The 15,942-nt window shown below is 45.3% G+C and overlaps 1 long non-coding RNA gene across 11 annotated transcripts in view; it reads right to left on the minus strand.

Annotated features, from left to right (window-relative positions):
• Nucleotides 1-15,942, minus strand: part of LOC140600288 (uncharacterized) — a 284,954-nt gene that overhangs the window by 35,934 nt on the left and 233,078 nt on the right. For all 11 annotated transcript variants that reach the window (XR_012003539.1, XR_012003555.1, XR_012003552.1 and 8 more), the window contains one exon: nucleotides 1,031-1,122. This is a non-coding gene — a long non-coding RNA (uncharacterized lncRNA). The remainder of the gene's footprint in view (nucleotides 1-1,030; nucleotides 1,123-15,942) is intronic.

Below are 15,942 nucleotides of genomic sequence, written 5' to 3' on the forward strand. Positions count from 1 at the left end.
AGTTACCATAATCACAATTAAGAAAATGGAAAGTATGAGGAGGAGGCAACCATTTCCTCTTGCCTTGCATTTGTCTCAGAAAGGGGCTGGGCCCATCAGAGAAGCCAGCTTTGTAACTAAAGGGGTCCCCCTCTGACACCAAATGAAATACACCTGCCACTCATTACTTAATTCTTTCTATGAGCTTGACACGAGGCTTATTGAGACGGAGAAGTATGGCTTCAGCCTGTGAGCGCTCATCTCCTCCTCAGGAAGACAGACACATGGACCCACCTGCCCTGCCCGGTGACACCTCTGGCCGCAGAGGCATCGGCACTCTGGGCACAATCAGGCAGGGGCAACCGGAAGAGGATCCCTGAACGTGTTCTCAGCACATAGAAGAACTTCTCTCAAAAATGTGTTACGGTGGCAGTGGAGGACAAGTTGATGTCATTATATTCTTTTTAGAGAAAAAAAAAAAAGTCTAAGATTCAGGAAAAAAAAAAAACTGGAAGTAAACTTTCCCACAGCCATCATACAGAGCTGAGATTAGAACCGTTTCTGAAGGCACAGTGACTCAGCCCAACAAAATAGATGTGCTGTTCCAGCACTGCTTGGCAAAAAGCCCTCCTTGCCATGAGTAGAAAAGATGCTACATTTTGTTTCATATTCAAAATATGTTATATAACCCAGTTGGAATTCACTGAAACTATGTTCTCACTTCATTCCAGACCCTTAAGGGACACCTGGAAGTGAATTGTGGGCAATGAACCATCTGTTTTTCTGTTCAGCCTTCCCTTTCCAAAGTCAGCTCTTCCCCTTGACTTCCTTATTTGTGGTAGGGTGACTACCATTTCCCTGTTATGCAAAAAGCCAAGGGTCAGAACCCACTGTGAGGCCTTCCTTCCCCCCACCCCCCCCAGCTGTTCGTGGCCTAAGGTTCACACATTCTTTCTGAGAGTCACATACCTGGAAATACACTCGCCTTCTCTTCTGTCTCCTGTCCCATCATTTGTATAACATCCTGCCCCTCCCCCTGGTATCCCCCTACCTGTCCATCTCCAGGCTCTCCTAATTTCTGCATTTCTCCTGTCATCAGTTAAGCATCCACCTTGTGCCAAAACCTTGAAGTGTCTCTTCTACCTGAAAAAAAAAAAAAAATCTTAGTCTGACCCCTATTAGCTCTCTAGTCTCGTGTTGACTCGTCCTCTTCTTGCTTGCTTTCCACCCAGTCAGGTCATTCATTTCCTCACTGTTGCCCATATTTACCTGACATCCTCACAGTTTCATATTTGACCTTGCCTCTGGCCTCCTTTACATCTAGTTTTCCCGATCCCTCCTCTTGACAAGGCTCCACCTCAGCCTCTTGAACTCTTTCTTCATTGCTCTGGTTAATCACATCTACCTTCCACTCGGGAACCCTCAAAGGCTTTATAAGCTCTACCCCTACCCTAATATGGCCCTCGGCTTAGCAGACCTGGTCAGGAAATACTCTTTTATGGGTATGTGTCAAATCTTCCCAAATATTTATCGAGGACTCAATACATATCAGTCATTGTGAGAAATGCCTTACTTTCACTAGAAAAATCTGGCAAAAATCTCACGAGTCAGTATCCCATTTTCAGATGAGAAAACCGAGGTGGAGAGAAGATAAATTCCTGAAGGCCCTAGAGCCACACGGCTAGTTAGCCTCTGAGCTGGACTAGAGTTCAGGTCTTGCAGATGGCAGCTGCAATCAGTTTCCACTGCGATATTATAATATAAACTCTTTGATAGAAAGGATTACGTGCCGGACCTCTTTAGAGCTCACCAGCAGTTAACATAGTGCAAATCCTTCATGGTGTGTACTAATCACAGTCTTCCTTCTAAGGGTGCTCTGTAACCTCAGTATTAAAACAGACCACAGCAACAGAGTCGAAGCCAACTATGAACTCCAAATGTCATGGGACATTTAGAGTCTGCAGAGGTACACATCTGTTTTCATTTCAGAAATGCACACCCGTTTTCCTTCCTAAGGGAAGTGTAACAAAGCAGATTTGTCCAGGGTGGGAGAAAGGAGGTCTTAGAAACCACTCCTGTCGGTGAGAAAGGAGAGGCCTCAAACTGTGTGTGCTAGCTCCTTCCTCCTCACCATCTGATTTGGGGTTAGGCTGCTGGTCCACATCTTCCTCCTTTTGCAAGAGGCTGACCCTGCAACTGCATTCACAGGGCTGTGAATTTACAGTGAACAGCTCTTTGGGAGTTGATCCTCCACAAAACCCTTCCACTGTTTTGCTCCAATAAAGTCGGGCCACCCCAAGTGGCCCCGATGAGAAATGGTGACCTGTAAATGCAGTCATGTGAGGGACAGAAGGGGTGGTAAATCCTACTGGAGATGAGCCGCCGTTGGATATAGGGTAGTCTTCATCATACGAGATGAGAATAGGAGTGTCAAGCATCTGACGTTTCTCGAAACACTGAAAGACGGATGTGACTTGCTTTACGTTCAAAAAGTTCACGTCTGCAGAGCCAGTGATCAAGGAAATTTTTCGTAAAAGTCAAGAGGTTCTGTGAAGATTCTGGTGACTAAGAATGTCAGTCTCTGTGAGGATAAAGAACTGGAGTCAGGTTAAAGAGTGATGTTTGAATCTTCACTGTGTGGGTTCAAGAACTGTATTCCACTAGAGTTAGCTAATATTATGCAAGCTTTGAAAAGAGAGATGTTTTGTGACTAGGATAACCTAGGGAGAATAAAAAGTCTGATTTGATGAAAAGCCTCTGGTAAAATTAGAACCTGTTTCTATGCTTATTCAAGGAAAAGAGAAAGTAATGAAAATTAAAAGAGTGGCAGAAGAATCTTGCAAAAATCCTGACAAGATGGCAATCTAGAATTCAATAGAGTTGATTTTGTCTTTCTCTATGGTTTCATCAGCTTTTTTTCTCTTCCTTTCCATTTCTTTTTCTTTCTGTCTCTCTCAAATAGAGACACAGTTCTTAGTAAATTCATTATATGCATAAAAGCAATATTTTCAGGGAGTGCATGTAAGCTTTGAAAGAAGAGGCTCCTGCATGGAACAATGGGGACACTCTGCTCATCAGCAACCCATCAACAAGCAGTTACTACCTGGTGCGAACTTAAATCAAAGGGGTAGTGTAAGGCTCTATGGAGAGGAGAAGCGGCTGATTTTAGACAGACTTCAAGGATCTAGCCCGGCAGATGCATTTGTCTGGGTATCATGATTTGGAAACGATTTATCATCCCAAGAGCCAGGAGTAGAACTTGGACACTGACATGTTTAACATGGGGTGGGGTGGGCAGGAGCTGCTGAAGCCAGAGCACAAGATAATATTCATGTTGTCCACGGAGGACGGTTATTATCAATGTCGGGGAACGTGGCGTTTACCAATTTGAACCAGCATTCATTAATTTATTAAATCTAATGGGTGCCATACTCTGTGCTCTGCAGGCTTCAGAGTGTAAATAGAGGCCAGGCCAGACTCTGAAGTCAAAGCTGAGAGTACAAGAGAAACACTCAGGGGAGGAAAATGAGTTGCAGAAGTCTTAATCCCAGGGCCCTCAGGAAAACACCCTTAGGTTGCTGCCCTCTAACACAGTCTGCTGATTTCAGAGAATCAATGTCTTATCCCTGGGCAGGTTTGAACAAGCCAGGGGTGCAGTCTGACTCTACAAACCAGGAGCCTCCCAGGTCACTGAGATGGGAACAAGTTTCCTCTTGCTCCCCAGTCCAGCACCCAGGGAAACAACAGTATCATGGAAAGGTGTAGACTGCTGGGACTTCTCACAGTGGTGTTGTCATTAGGGATGATTATGGACATGAAGCATCTAGTACAGGGCCTGGTGAACACTAAAGTCTAGCCTGAATACTAGCTTTTATCCTGCAGTTACCCACTGGGTAAACCACAGCCCCACTGGACTTCAGTATCTATATTTATAGAAAGGGCATCATAACACCTTCTGTGTCTGGTCTTGGGCGCTTTGTTTTCAGACCTATTTTCTGACTTTGCTCTGCTCTGCATTGCAAGAGGCTGACGCCACAACTGCCTTCATCTGCTTCTTGGTCAATGGGAGGCACCAGTGGGAGAACGGAGGGCAGGAGAAGGAGCGTTACCTGGGTATTTTTCCCCACAGTCTCGCTGGCCTGGTTGGCATTCGAGAAGTAGCTGTGTCTCCTCTGTGGTTGTGATTCCCTCTGAGCTCTGGCAACTCTATCTTCTTCCTTTTCCGGTCAGTAGGAAGGTGTCTCACCATCTCGTTCATCTCAGCCCTTGCATCACTTGTGTTATCAACTTACTATGTTATATTCTTTGTGTTACCAATTCTCCATCTTAAATCCTCTCTGTTATACTTGTATAGAAGGTTACCTTTTCCTGCTCGGGTTCTGACCAATGCACCTTTTCCACAGTGTTCTTATGAGGAGTAGTGGTACATACAGACCTGAAACATCTGGTACGGTGCCTGGTGAACAGTGAAGGTGCTTAGGTATTTGTCCAATAGATATGGTTGTCAAAGTAAGACCTGCTTTATGTTGGTCCTTTGGGTCCCTAGCTTGGGCTCCATCTCCAGCTGTTCTTCCTTATGCACTTACTCTGCATTTCATTTGTTTGATCACAAGATATACACATCTTTGCATTGGAGGTTAGATAATATTTTTAAAATCTTTTTTTTTTATTTTTTATTTTTATTCATGATAGGCACACAGTGAGAGAGAGAGAGGCAGAGACACAGGCAGAGGGAGAAGCAGGCTCCATGCACCGGGAGCCTGATGTGGGATTCGATCCCGGATCTCCAGGATCGCGCCCTGGGCCAAAGGCAGGCGCCAAACCGCTGCGCCACCCAGGGATCCCGAGATAATATTTTTAAATTAATGTTTTATTCCTTTCATGGCCTTAAATGCTGGGAATAGCAGGCCCTGATTAAATGCCTGTTGCTGGAAAGAAAGCCTTGAAATTACTTCTTTCTCCACTCTTATGGTAGTTTGTGAGATTACCCTGTTTCCCAGGTGGTCTGAGGCTGGGCATACCCTCCCTGAGCCCATCTGACACTTTCTCACATAGCCTGAGGGTCCTGTACGTGAGCCCATGGCAGCTGTGACAGATCCTGGAAATCTATCACAGGCCAAGTTTCTTTGAGCACAGTGTAAGCATCTGTGTGTTCACCTAGAGAAATAAAAGCAGTGCATTGTCACCATTACTTACAGGTGTCTTGTCCTCCTATGGGATACCATGTAATCCTTTGCCTAGAAGTATAATTAGTGTCTTTACTGTCCATTTCATTGTTAAAACTCAGATGTGTGGAATAGGCCTCCCAACCATATCATTTATCCTCGGTATAAAGCCTCTCTTCTTGGGAATTGGGATGCTGATTAAGAAAGATCCTCTGTACCATGTTTGGCAGGATATTTTACCTCTTTGAATCACACTGTCCTCATGTGTAAAATAGTACCTTCCTATTAAGATTATTTTCCAAATCACAAGTATATATAGGCATGTCTTGAAATCAAAGGACCCAAAGATGCCAATGACATTCAATGGGGAAACAATAGTATTTTCAACAAATGATGCTGTAAAAACTGGATATCCATATGCAAAAGAATGAAGTTGGACCCTTACCTAATAGCATATACAAAAATTAACTCAAAATGTGGAGCCTGGGTGGCTCAGTCAGTTAAGCATTTGCCTTTAGCTCAGGTCATGATCTTAGGGATCCTGGGATCTAGCCAGTTGAGCTCCCTTGCTCAGCAGGGAGTCTTCTTTTCCTTTTCTCTCTGCCTGCCACTCCTCCTGCTTGTACTTTCTCACTCTCTCTGTCAGATATATTCATAAACTCTTTTAAAAAATTAACTCAAAATGGATCAAAGACCAGAATGTAAGACCAAAGACTATAAAACTCTTAGAAGAAAATAAAGGACAAAACCTTCATGACATTGGATTTGGTAATGATTTCTTGGATATGACACCAAAGGCACAGGTAGCAACCAAAAAAACAGACGGACTGCATGAAAATTTAAACATTTTTGCATCAAAACACACTGCCGACAGAGTAAAAAGGAAACCCACAGAATGGAAGAAAATATTTGCACCCATATATCTGATAAAGATTAATATCCAGAATATATAGGGAATCCCTAAAACTCAACACAAAGACAACTCAATTCAAAAATGACCAAAGGACTCAAATAGACATTTCTCCAAAGAAGATATACACATGGCCAGTTATGCACACGAAAAGTTCCTCAGTATCACCAGTCATTAGGACAATGCACATCAAAACCACCATGGGACACTACTTAACTCACATGAGAAGGGCTAGTATCAAAAATATAGAAAAATGACAAGTGTTGGCAAGGACATGGAGAGTTTGGAACCCTTCTGTGCTGGAGATGGGAATGTAAAATGATACAGATGCTGTGGAGGAAAGTATGGCAGTTCCTCACAAAACTGAAAGTAGAAGTACCACATGACCCAGTAATGGGCCCCAAGACTTGAAAGCAGGGTCTTGAAGAGGTGTTTGTACACCTATGTTCATAATAGCGTTATTCGCAATAGCTAAAATGCGGAAGCAGCCCAGCATCCATCAACGAGTAAATGGATAAGCAAAATGTATACACATACATATTGTTCACTCTTAAAATGAAGGAAATTCTGACCCATGCTACAGCATGGATGAACTCTGAAGACGTACTAAGTGAAATAGGCTGGTCACAAAAAGACAAATCTCTATGTTTCCACTCTTCTATGAGGCGCCTCAAGTAGTTAAAATCATGGAGACAGAAAACAGGTCCTGGGTGGAGGGGGAAATGGGGCATTATTATTTAACATACGGAGAATTTCAGTTTTAGAAGATGAAAAACATTAGGGAGATGGATGGTGGTGATGGCTGCACAACATCCTGAGTGTATTTGATCCCACTGAACTAACCTTGCACTTCAAAATTGTTAGGATGGCGGATTTTGTGTTATCACAGTAAAAAATGTTGGGAAAAGCTCCAAACAATGAAGGGCTTCCATGAAATAAAAAAACCCACCCCCGCTCAGGATGATCTGAAGACTCGTGGACTGACTGGGTATATGAGGTGGAGTCTCAGAACTCTGGAAGAACCAGAGCCCCTTGGTTTCCTATGGCTCCTTAAGTAACACTCGTCCGGCTGCTTATGTTGAAAACTGGAGACTTGCACACTTTAGGCTCTGTGGAAAGTCTGCAATTAGAATAAAACATAGTTCTTGTCTTCAAGACAGTTGTAGTTCAGTCGAGGAGAGGAAAGTATTCTTTTTATCGTGGTTCATTTCACTTCTTCTGTCTTACTCAGCTGCCTTAGAGAAAGGCTCGTGTCTTGCAATGTTTGGCCTTTTTTTCTTTTTCTTTCTTTTTTTTTAATACAGAAAGAAGCCTGCAGATCACTGGTAGTAACAATTCCTCTTGAGAAAGTTTCTCAAATAGTGAAGGAAAATCTAGATTTGGTGGTGAAAGCAAAGCACGAACTAAGTTGGGAGCCCAAAGCCAGCCTGTATAAAAGCTCATCCTTTAGGACTGAAAGTTCTCAGCCTGTCTTTGGGACTGACTCACCAGAAGGCACTTGTCACAGAGCGAGGCATCCTTTCTTTTCCAGCAATAAACTCTGAAAGATCTTCCTTTTTTTTTCGCCCCCTCTTCCTATTTCCTTCTTAAAACCCTGATCTCCAAAGCTTGGTGGAGGCTCTGGAAAAAATTAAGGTCCGTCATTTAGGAACCCGGCATCTTGTGATTCTTTCTCTTCTTTGATTCTTCCCTCCTCTAAATGGAATTTAGAGTTCCAGGTGCAATTTAGACTCACCTGTATGAACGTCAGCAGGGAGAACGTCGCTGGGCACACTTCTCATCCTGGACGAGAGAGGACTTCACGCGATCCAAAGTCACACACAGCAGAAACCAAAGGCAGAGGAACCGGATATGGGGACTAGGGAGTCTTGCCTCGCTGGGTTCTCTGACTTGGAGAGCTCACGCCTGGATCCGTGAAAACGTGGAGCGTTCATGGAATCATCAAGATGGTTTAGGTAAGGGAGGGGAACAGACAGGAGCGAGGGCAGGAGAAATACACTCTTCCCATTGCCCAGCATCTCATCATTTCCTTAGTGGACGACCCACTGCTGTTACCTTTGAGTGGCTTTCTTTTCCCACCCTGGTGCCCCTTCCTCCTTTCCTACATCTTGCCCCCACACCCCCGGGCCTTGGCTTCGCTCTTTCTCTGCAGGTTGCTCCCATCTGTAACGTCAGCAATAATCACTCTGGCTGGTGGTGTTGCTCGGGCAGTTGTGAGGAGTCAGAGTGGGCTGTAATTGAAGAGTTCATTACCAAGATCAGTTGGTTCTCTGATTACAGTGGCAAGGTGAAATATTTATCCTCACCAAAAATCGCCCCGCGCAACCGTCTTCCGACTCACCCACTTTCCACTTTTTTTTTTTTGCATTCGAACCCCAATGAGATTGTCAGCAAAATTAAAGGTATGTCATTCACATCGTGCCTGCATTGCAAAGGACTATAAACCTGCCAACCTCTTTGATGAAATAAAAGGGTTTTATTTATGATTCATGTAGGAATATGAGGTTATTTTTATTCCGTCAGTACACTAATAATCAGACGAGGGCTCGGGAAATGAGGAGCCCAACTGACAGGGAAGGTTCTGATAAAGGGGAGCCCTCTAGGGTGTTTGCCCCGCTTTGTAATCTCCTTTCTAGTGTGAGGTTACGAGTGTGGCAGAGTGTGAGCCAGCTATAAGGCTTGGCTGAGGGAACAAAGACAGTTGCAATCCGGCAGGACTGGGGATGCCATTCGATGAAGGGGAGGAAAAAAAAAAAAAAAAAAAAGAAGCAGTCCCTTCCACGAGAAAAAGTTTTTGCTCCGGCCTCAGGTTAGCAATTTGGAGCCTCCCCAGTTTCCTGTGATGTCTCCAGTTCAAAAGACAGCCGATCTTCCAGTCTGCACTCCTACTGGGCATTCTAGCCAAAGTTAAAAAAAAATAATAATATAAAAAGATAAGTAAAAGAAAGAGAAAGGAAGAAAAGCCAATTGGCCAGGTTCCTTCCACAATCATTAACCATTTGTTCTGCTACCCAACGTCCTTGGTTAAGATGATCTGACTTCAAGGCAAACAAATGTGGCTGAGTCGATTTCAAAAGACACCCTTGCCTTATTATTTCCAATACGCCCATAATTTGGGGGCCCCTTTCATCTTTGTCCCTGCTCTAGGAAGTGCTTGGAAGCTATTTTAATTCGAGTTGGGGGTAAATTCTCATTCCTACCCATTCCTCCCATTGAGGTGACTTAAGCAATTCTGAATAAAAAGTTCTCTCTGCATGAGCAGGGCAGCATTAGGACCTGCGATTTGCTCCACGGTGACATCTTGGCAGAGGAACACAAAGAGACGCAATCTACTGAGGACGAAGTGCAAGAAAGTTCACTGGAGGAAGGAAAATAATACTAATCCTTTCTTCAATAAGCAGTGAGTAAAATGAGGTGCTTTTTTTTCTGTTGTAAGGTTAAGTAAGTGAAAAGTAAATTTAAAACGGCAGTATCAGTTCAGAGGAGGCAGGAGTAGTCGTGTGCGGGGGGCCCGCTGACAGTGGGGTTTTCATGGCAAAGTAGCGATGAACGTCACCTGCGAGTATTTACGGATCGGTGTCTGTGTATCTTTCCAGAGACATCGCACTGCTGGGAGGGCTGGTTTGAAAAGCAAAGGGTCCTGGTGATTCCTTCGGAACTGAGAGCTCGGTTCTCCTGGGTGTATCCTCCTCGCTCCACACAAAAGGGCACCTTTCCTGAGGATGCTGTTGCCCCCGCTGGTGATTGGAACGAGCTGTCATTGGCACCAGAACATTCTTCCAGGATGGCCGATTGCACGGAGGTGGCATCTGCAGAGATAGAGCCCTTGGCTGTGCCCCAGAGTAACCGAGGCCCGAGCCGGGCTCCTGCGAGCAGGTGTAAAAGGTGCCCAGGGTCGGTCTGCCTGGGCACTCGGGCCTACCAGCTGACGTCCGCCGGTCGCCCTGTCCCGTTAGACAAATCAGAGAAAAACGTCTGGCTTCGGAACTATCTGGTCCGATCATTAATCTCTGCGGAAAGGCAGGTGGTGGTGTTGTGGTTTTCAGTTTTGGGTACACAATCTGCTAAGGTAGTGAGTAACCCCCAGCTGGGGAGAAATGGCAGGTCGGGAGGGGCCTTTGCTGGAAGCCTGCTGGTCCCCGAGTCTTGCCCGACTTCCACCACTGGAGTCCTGCGTGGCTCCCGCAAGGGGCCGAGCATCTGTGCCCCTCGGTTTTGTCATCCCTAGAACAAGATTCTCTTCGGCCTCTTGCCTGTTTGACGGGCAGATGAGATATGGGGGTGAGGGTTTGGGCAACGCTAAGGCTTGAGACAGAGTCAGGCTGGTTCAGGTGTGAACTTCTACATTGGGAAATGGGCTTCGTGGTCCTGAGGGCCAACCGGTCTCCGAGCTGGGTTCTAGAAAGGGTTTCTCGTGGAAGACAGGGGCTGCCTTTTCCCTTGCCGACTTTGGTGGGGGGAGGGGTAGCCAGACACACAACTGTGTCACGCTCGAGGCCCCTCACAGATCGCTATTAGAGGAAGCACTGGCCTGGTGGTCACCATCAGAACAAAGCAGGAGAAGTCCTGCGTCCCCAGATGTCGTGGCACCTACAATCTGGTGCACGGGGTCCAGGGCTTCCCAGGCCCGATTAATTTTCTTTTCTTTTCTTTTTTTTTTTAAGAGTTTTTTTTTTAAATTTTTTTATTCATGAGAGACACAGAGAGAGGCAGAGACACAGGCAGAGGGAGAAGCAGGCTCCACGCAGGGAGCCCGACGTGGGCCTCGATCCTAGGTCTCCAGAGTCACACCCTGGGTTGAAGACGGCGCCAAACTGCTGGGCCACCGGGGCTGTCCCCCGATTGATTTTCATTGCAATCACACAAACACGAGGAGCCCTTCATCCTGTGCGCACCAGAGACTGACAAGAACAATTACCATGGAAGCATCTGGAAACCCATAACATCTCCCTGGTTCCAGACGTGGAGCTTGGCCTGCAGCCTCCTTCACCACGGCAGAGAGGAGCCGGGGGTGTGAGGGGAGGGCCGTGCACCTCTATTCCCCAAAGCCACGGAGCACGCCTCTCGGCCGGGCCCAGTCCAGCAGGTGCAGCAGGTAGCTCCTCCAGCCCTCCAGTTCATTGGCATGGAGCAGGGAGGTTCATTATGCTCCCTTTATCAGCAGTGAGGTTTACAGCTGAATCCATAAGAGAGCTCCGTGTGAAACATGAGCCGAGAGAGAGGCACCGCGTCTCACCATTAATAAGCCCTCTTCTGGGATCCGGCATTAGCGAGATTCAGCGGATCATGGAGCACAGGGGTATCATTTTTACATGATTACTCTAAATTCTTAAACCAGAGGCTTAAGAGAGAGGCTTCTCACAAAAGCAGCCGTGGGAATTGTTGAATGATTGGTACAACACTTGCAGTGGGTTAAACCACTTCAGGTAGCTCCCCACTTGTGGGGCTTCCGACCAGGTATTTAGCAACCTGCTTTCCAAAGGAAGGGGTGCTGGGAGAGGAGGGGCTCTTGTAAGGGGAAGAGGGCAAGATTGACCGTGTGCCCTGCTGGGGTGGGCCCTCGGCGGTGGCCCCCCGCGCCCCCTGCTCCTGCCAGAGTTGCCTGGCTTCTTACCAGTTTGGTGTTTGGGGTTATCTGCGTTTAAAACACTGGCACCACTTCTGGTCTTTGGAGGGGCTGACACTTGTGTCCCTAAATATTCACCTTCTTGCTTCTCTGCAGGAGGGAGAGCCCTGGTGACGGTCACTGGTTCAGACCAACCAGAAGCTGCCCTCTCAGCCCCCTGGGACCTCCATCTTCGAAAACAGAGCCCATTTTCAGAAAGGAAAATGCTGATGCTCTTTCCTCTCTTCCTTTGGTCCAACCATCCAATGACTCCTGTAGGGAGCGTGCCTGCCTGTGCCTGGGTGACACTCTGCTGGGCTTCGTTGTCCATGCACAAACTAAATGATTTGCCAGCTCACACCAAGGAATACCTGCCTCCATTCAGAACAAACCAGCACTCCAACAAGGGAGTTTCCTCAGGGAAAAGGTGACGCAACATTCCGCTTTGCCTCTGAATATGGGAAGTCCCAGGGGACAAGCCGGGGGCTCACCATACCTCCAGGATTTGAACTCCTAAGATACATCTCTTATCTGATTGCCTAGTGCATAGGTGTATAATTAGAGGCCCCATCTTGCCCTTCATCATATTGGGTTTTGTGCTATTCTCATTATTGGAAAGGTTGGTTTCACCTCCCCACACAGAGAGACAGTGCCGTTAAGGGTGTAGGGACGGTGCTGCATGCTTCTTTTGAACGCCCAGAGACTTCCAGCACAGCCCTGGGCATACTTGACATGCTAACAACAGACTGGCTGACTTGAGTAGAGATGCAATTTGCATTCTTAGACTCCATCTCCTGAAGCCTCTGACACTTATTTGAAACTATTTTGAAAATGTTTACATCTGCATGAGATCGAGACATCCACAACATTATGGACTGAATTTTGTCCCTCTAAAATTCACAGGTGGAAGTCTTAACCCTAAGATGACTGTATTTGGAGATGGGGGCTCTAAAGAGGGTGAATAAGGTTAAACAAGGTCGTAAGGGTGAGACTGATCCAACAGGACCGGTGTCCTCATAAGAAGAGGAAGAGGCACCAGCAATTTCTCTCCATGCAGGTGCACAAAGAAAATAACATGAGGACGCAGCAAGGAGGTGACTGTCTGCCCTTCAGAAAGGCAGGCCTCACCAGAAGCCAACTCTGCCGGGAGTGTGACCATGGACTTCTGGCCTCCAAAACTGTGGGAAGGTAAGCCTCTGATAAGGCCTCCAGTTGGTGGTGTGTTGTTCCGGCAGCCCAAGCGGACTAATACCTACTCATTTTACAGATGACTCAGAGAGATGTGTGGCCACACGGTGGCAAAGCCAGGGTCAAAGTAAACATCTGCTCTCACACTGTGCCCATTTCACTCACTCGTGTTGCAGCTGGGAGCCTGGCAAAGCTGGGAGCGAGTGGAAGGGAGCTGGACCACCTGGGGACATCAAACCATACTGACTGGTTTAGGTTATCTTCTCCTTTACTTGTGGGTTTATCTGAGATACACCAGCCTTTGGAAACCCAGGAAGTCTGCAGACAGTGGGAAGGAGTGGGAAGGGGTAGGGGAGGTTGGTGTCTTCCTCTGGACATCATAGAACTTGGCAAATCTCAAAATCACCCGAAGAGGAGATCTTACCAGAGAGGCACCCCCAAAAGACAGATTTTGTTTCTTGCAGACCGGGCATGTGAATATAACCTAGACAGCTGTTCAGAACGTTTTTCTCACAAAAGAATAGGAGGGCTGGTAGCTATTAGGACAATAGACTGACGATACAGAAAATAAAGTTAATCTTCCATATCAAAATTTTCAGATGGATCAAAGCTCTAAATGTAAAAATAAACCATAAAAATACTGAAAGAACACATAAGTGAATATTTATATATTTTTGAAGGAGAGGTCTTTTCACATGAAATTAAAGGCAGGAATTCTGAAAATTTCTAAAACAATTTATACATGTTACCTCTTGGGAATCGATCGTATCTGTATGACACAAAAACCAAACCAGTTAAAAACATGGATGAGACATTTTGAGAAATACATGAGAACATATCTGCAAACATGTGGCCAATAATGTTAATATACTTAAATATGTGAACAGTTCTTCCTGTAAGAAAAAGATAAGCATTGCAAGACTATAGTGGGCAAAGAATGTGAATAAACAGTTCATAAAGTAAGAACCCTAACTGGCAAATATGTAGTTAAAAAGTTTCATCCTTTGAGTCAAATAATTGCACATTAAAACAATGAAAATAATTTTTTATATCAGAACATATGGGTAATAGTTCTTTCCTTTTTTTTCCAAGATTATAATAGCTGGATTGGCAAGGGTGGGTTTCCTCCCTCTTATAAACTGCTGCTGGGAGGGTAAATCAAGAAATATTTCTTGGGGGACATTGAGCGATATCTGCAATAGTTTGTGTATAGGAAATTTATCAAAAGCCTTAAAACGTATTGCTTTTGACTTGACAATTCTGCCATGAGAAATTGGTCCTAGAAGGAACAGAAATGTTGATCTTAGGTTTGTTTATAAGGATAGAATTATTGGGGAAAAATCTAAATATTCAACACGAGGGCACAGGCTAAACCATACATCTGTTTAATGGAGTAGCCACTAAAATGTGGTTGAAGGTAATATGGGTTTGCCAACATGCAAAGACATTCCTGATGTATTCATAAGTGAACACAACAACCTATAAAGTGTGTGTGTGTGTGTGTGTGTGTGTGTGTGTGTGTGTGTACACAAAAATTCTGGAAGAATGCACACCAAAAAGTAAGCAGTTCAATATGGTTATCTGTCTGGGTATGAGTTTAGCTTACATTATTTAGTTTTAATTTTATTTTCTAACTTTTCTACCAGCCATCCTGCTTTTCTTGCAAAACAGCTACAATAAAGAGAATGGGATCAAAGGACGGTGGATGTAATCGGAGAAACAATTTCTGGAAATGGAAACAACGAGAGATCTTTTACTCTACTGGCTGCTCTCAGTGTTTCTTATCACGTGGTCTGAGTCTCAGAACCCATGGGAAGCCTTGTTAGAAGCGCAGATTCCAGAGCCCGGCTTGGACCTATTAAATTTGGATCTCTGGGACAGGACCCAGGAATCTACAAATGTAACTCCCCGGGTGATTTTTACGTAGCATGGGGGGAGAATCATGACTGTAGAAATCACCAGGCTTCTTGAAATCTCAGCTTTGCTGAATAATGGTCATAGTGAATGACCAAAGGTCACGCGCCAAGTAGCTTCTAGTAGCTTCCTTATCAGTGCAGTGACTGCTGGGTGTTCATTGAGACAGCTGATGGATGAAGCTCAAGGCATCCTGGGTGCCAGGGGAAAGCCCTTGTTCTCACTGGCACTCTTCCTTGCTCTCCTCAGGGCTTCGCCTTCCATGATTTGTAGGCCATAGAACTCACCCTGGCCTCTAAGTCTCTTAGCAGATAGTGGATGTCTCCGGGCACTTTCAACCAACAACAAGTAGGCATTATTCTTTGAGAACAGAACTCCAAGATTTGGAGAGAAAGAGTCCACTTAGGAACCTGCCAAAGGAGCCATCCTGCAGTAGAGTGAAAAGAGAGGTGTCCAAAGAACTGAAGCTTTCCCCAAGCTGAGGTATGGCTGGAGTGGATTGAGGGAAAGAAGAGAAAGGGTTCTTTTTAAAATCAGCCAGTTTTCCAGGGGTGTGAGATGCCAAAACTAAGTTTTCCATAAGTTTAAACACAGGCGCTTCATCTGTCAGCCCTTCCGACTCTGATGATAACATGATACCCAAAGAGTGTGGTTGCACCCAAATGCCACAGTGAGTGTGTCAGTCCAGGGCTGGCATTTAACTGCTTTCCTAAATTACCAGCAGGTGGTGCAAGAGTTTCCAAGTTCATGAACTTCCCCTTCACTTGGCTTCTACTCTGGGGAGTCTCTGTCAATAGCTCACTCCTCCTTGCTGTGAGTTCCTCTCATAATCCTTACATGGCTCCTCTGTACTCGAATAATCACAAGGGAACAAGAAGCATCTTTAAAACGCATTTTGTACCTTTTAAAATGTGTTAAATATAAATGTAGAATCAAAGAAACATGCATTAATTATAGAACTGTGTTAAGGAAAAGGAAAAAAAAAAAATCCCATTACTAGCAAGCCCAGAAGAAACATAGCTTCCTCCTGTTGGCAAAGAGGAATGGAGAAATTTAGAGGAAACCTTTAGGATTTAATGCCCTTTACCTCCCACTGAGGAGACTGTGAATATGGATTTGAGAAGGGAGCTTGGTGTGGAGGAGGGGATTAAATTAGTCCAACTAGAAAAATCTAAAGGAGC

This window comes from Canis lupus, chromosome 11, assembly GCF_048164855.1.
Source record: "Canis lupus baileyi chromosome 11, mCanLup2.hap1, whole genome shotgun sequence".
Taxonomy (NCBI): domain Eukaryota; kingdom Metazoa; phylum Chordata; class Mammalia; order Carnivora; family Canidae; genus Canis; species Canis lupus.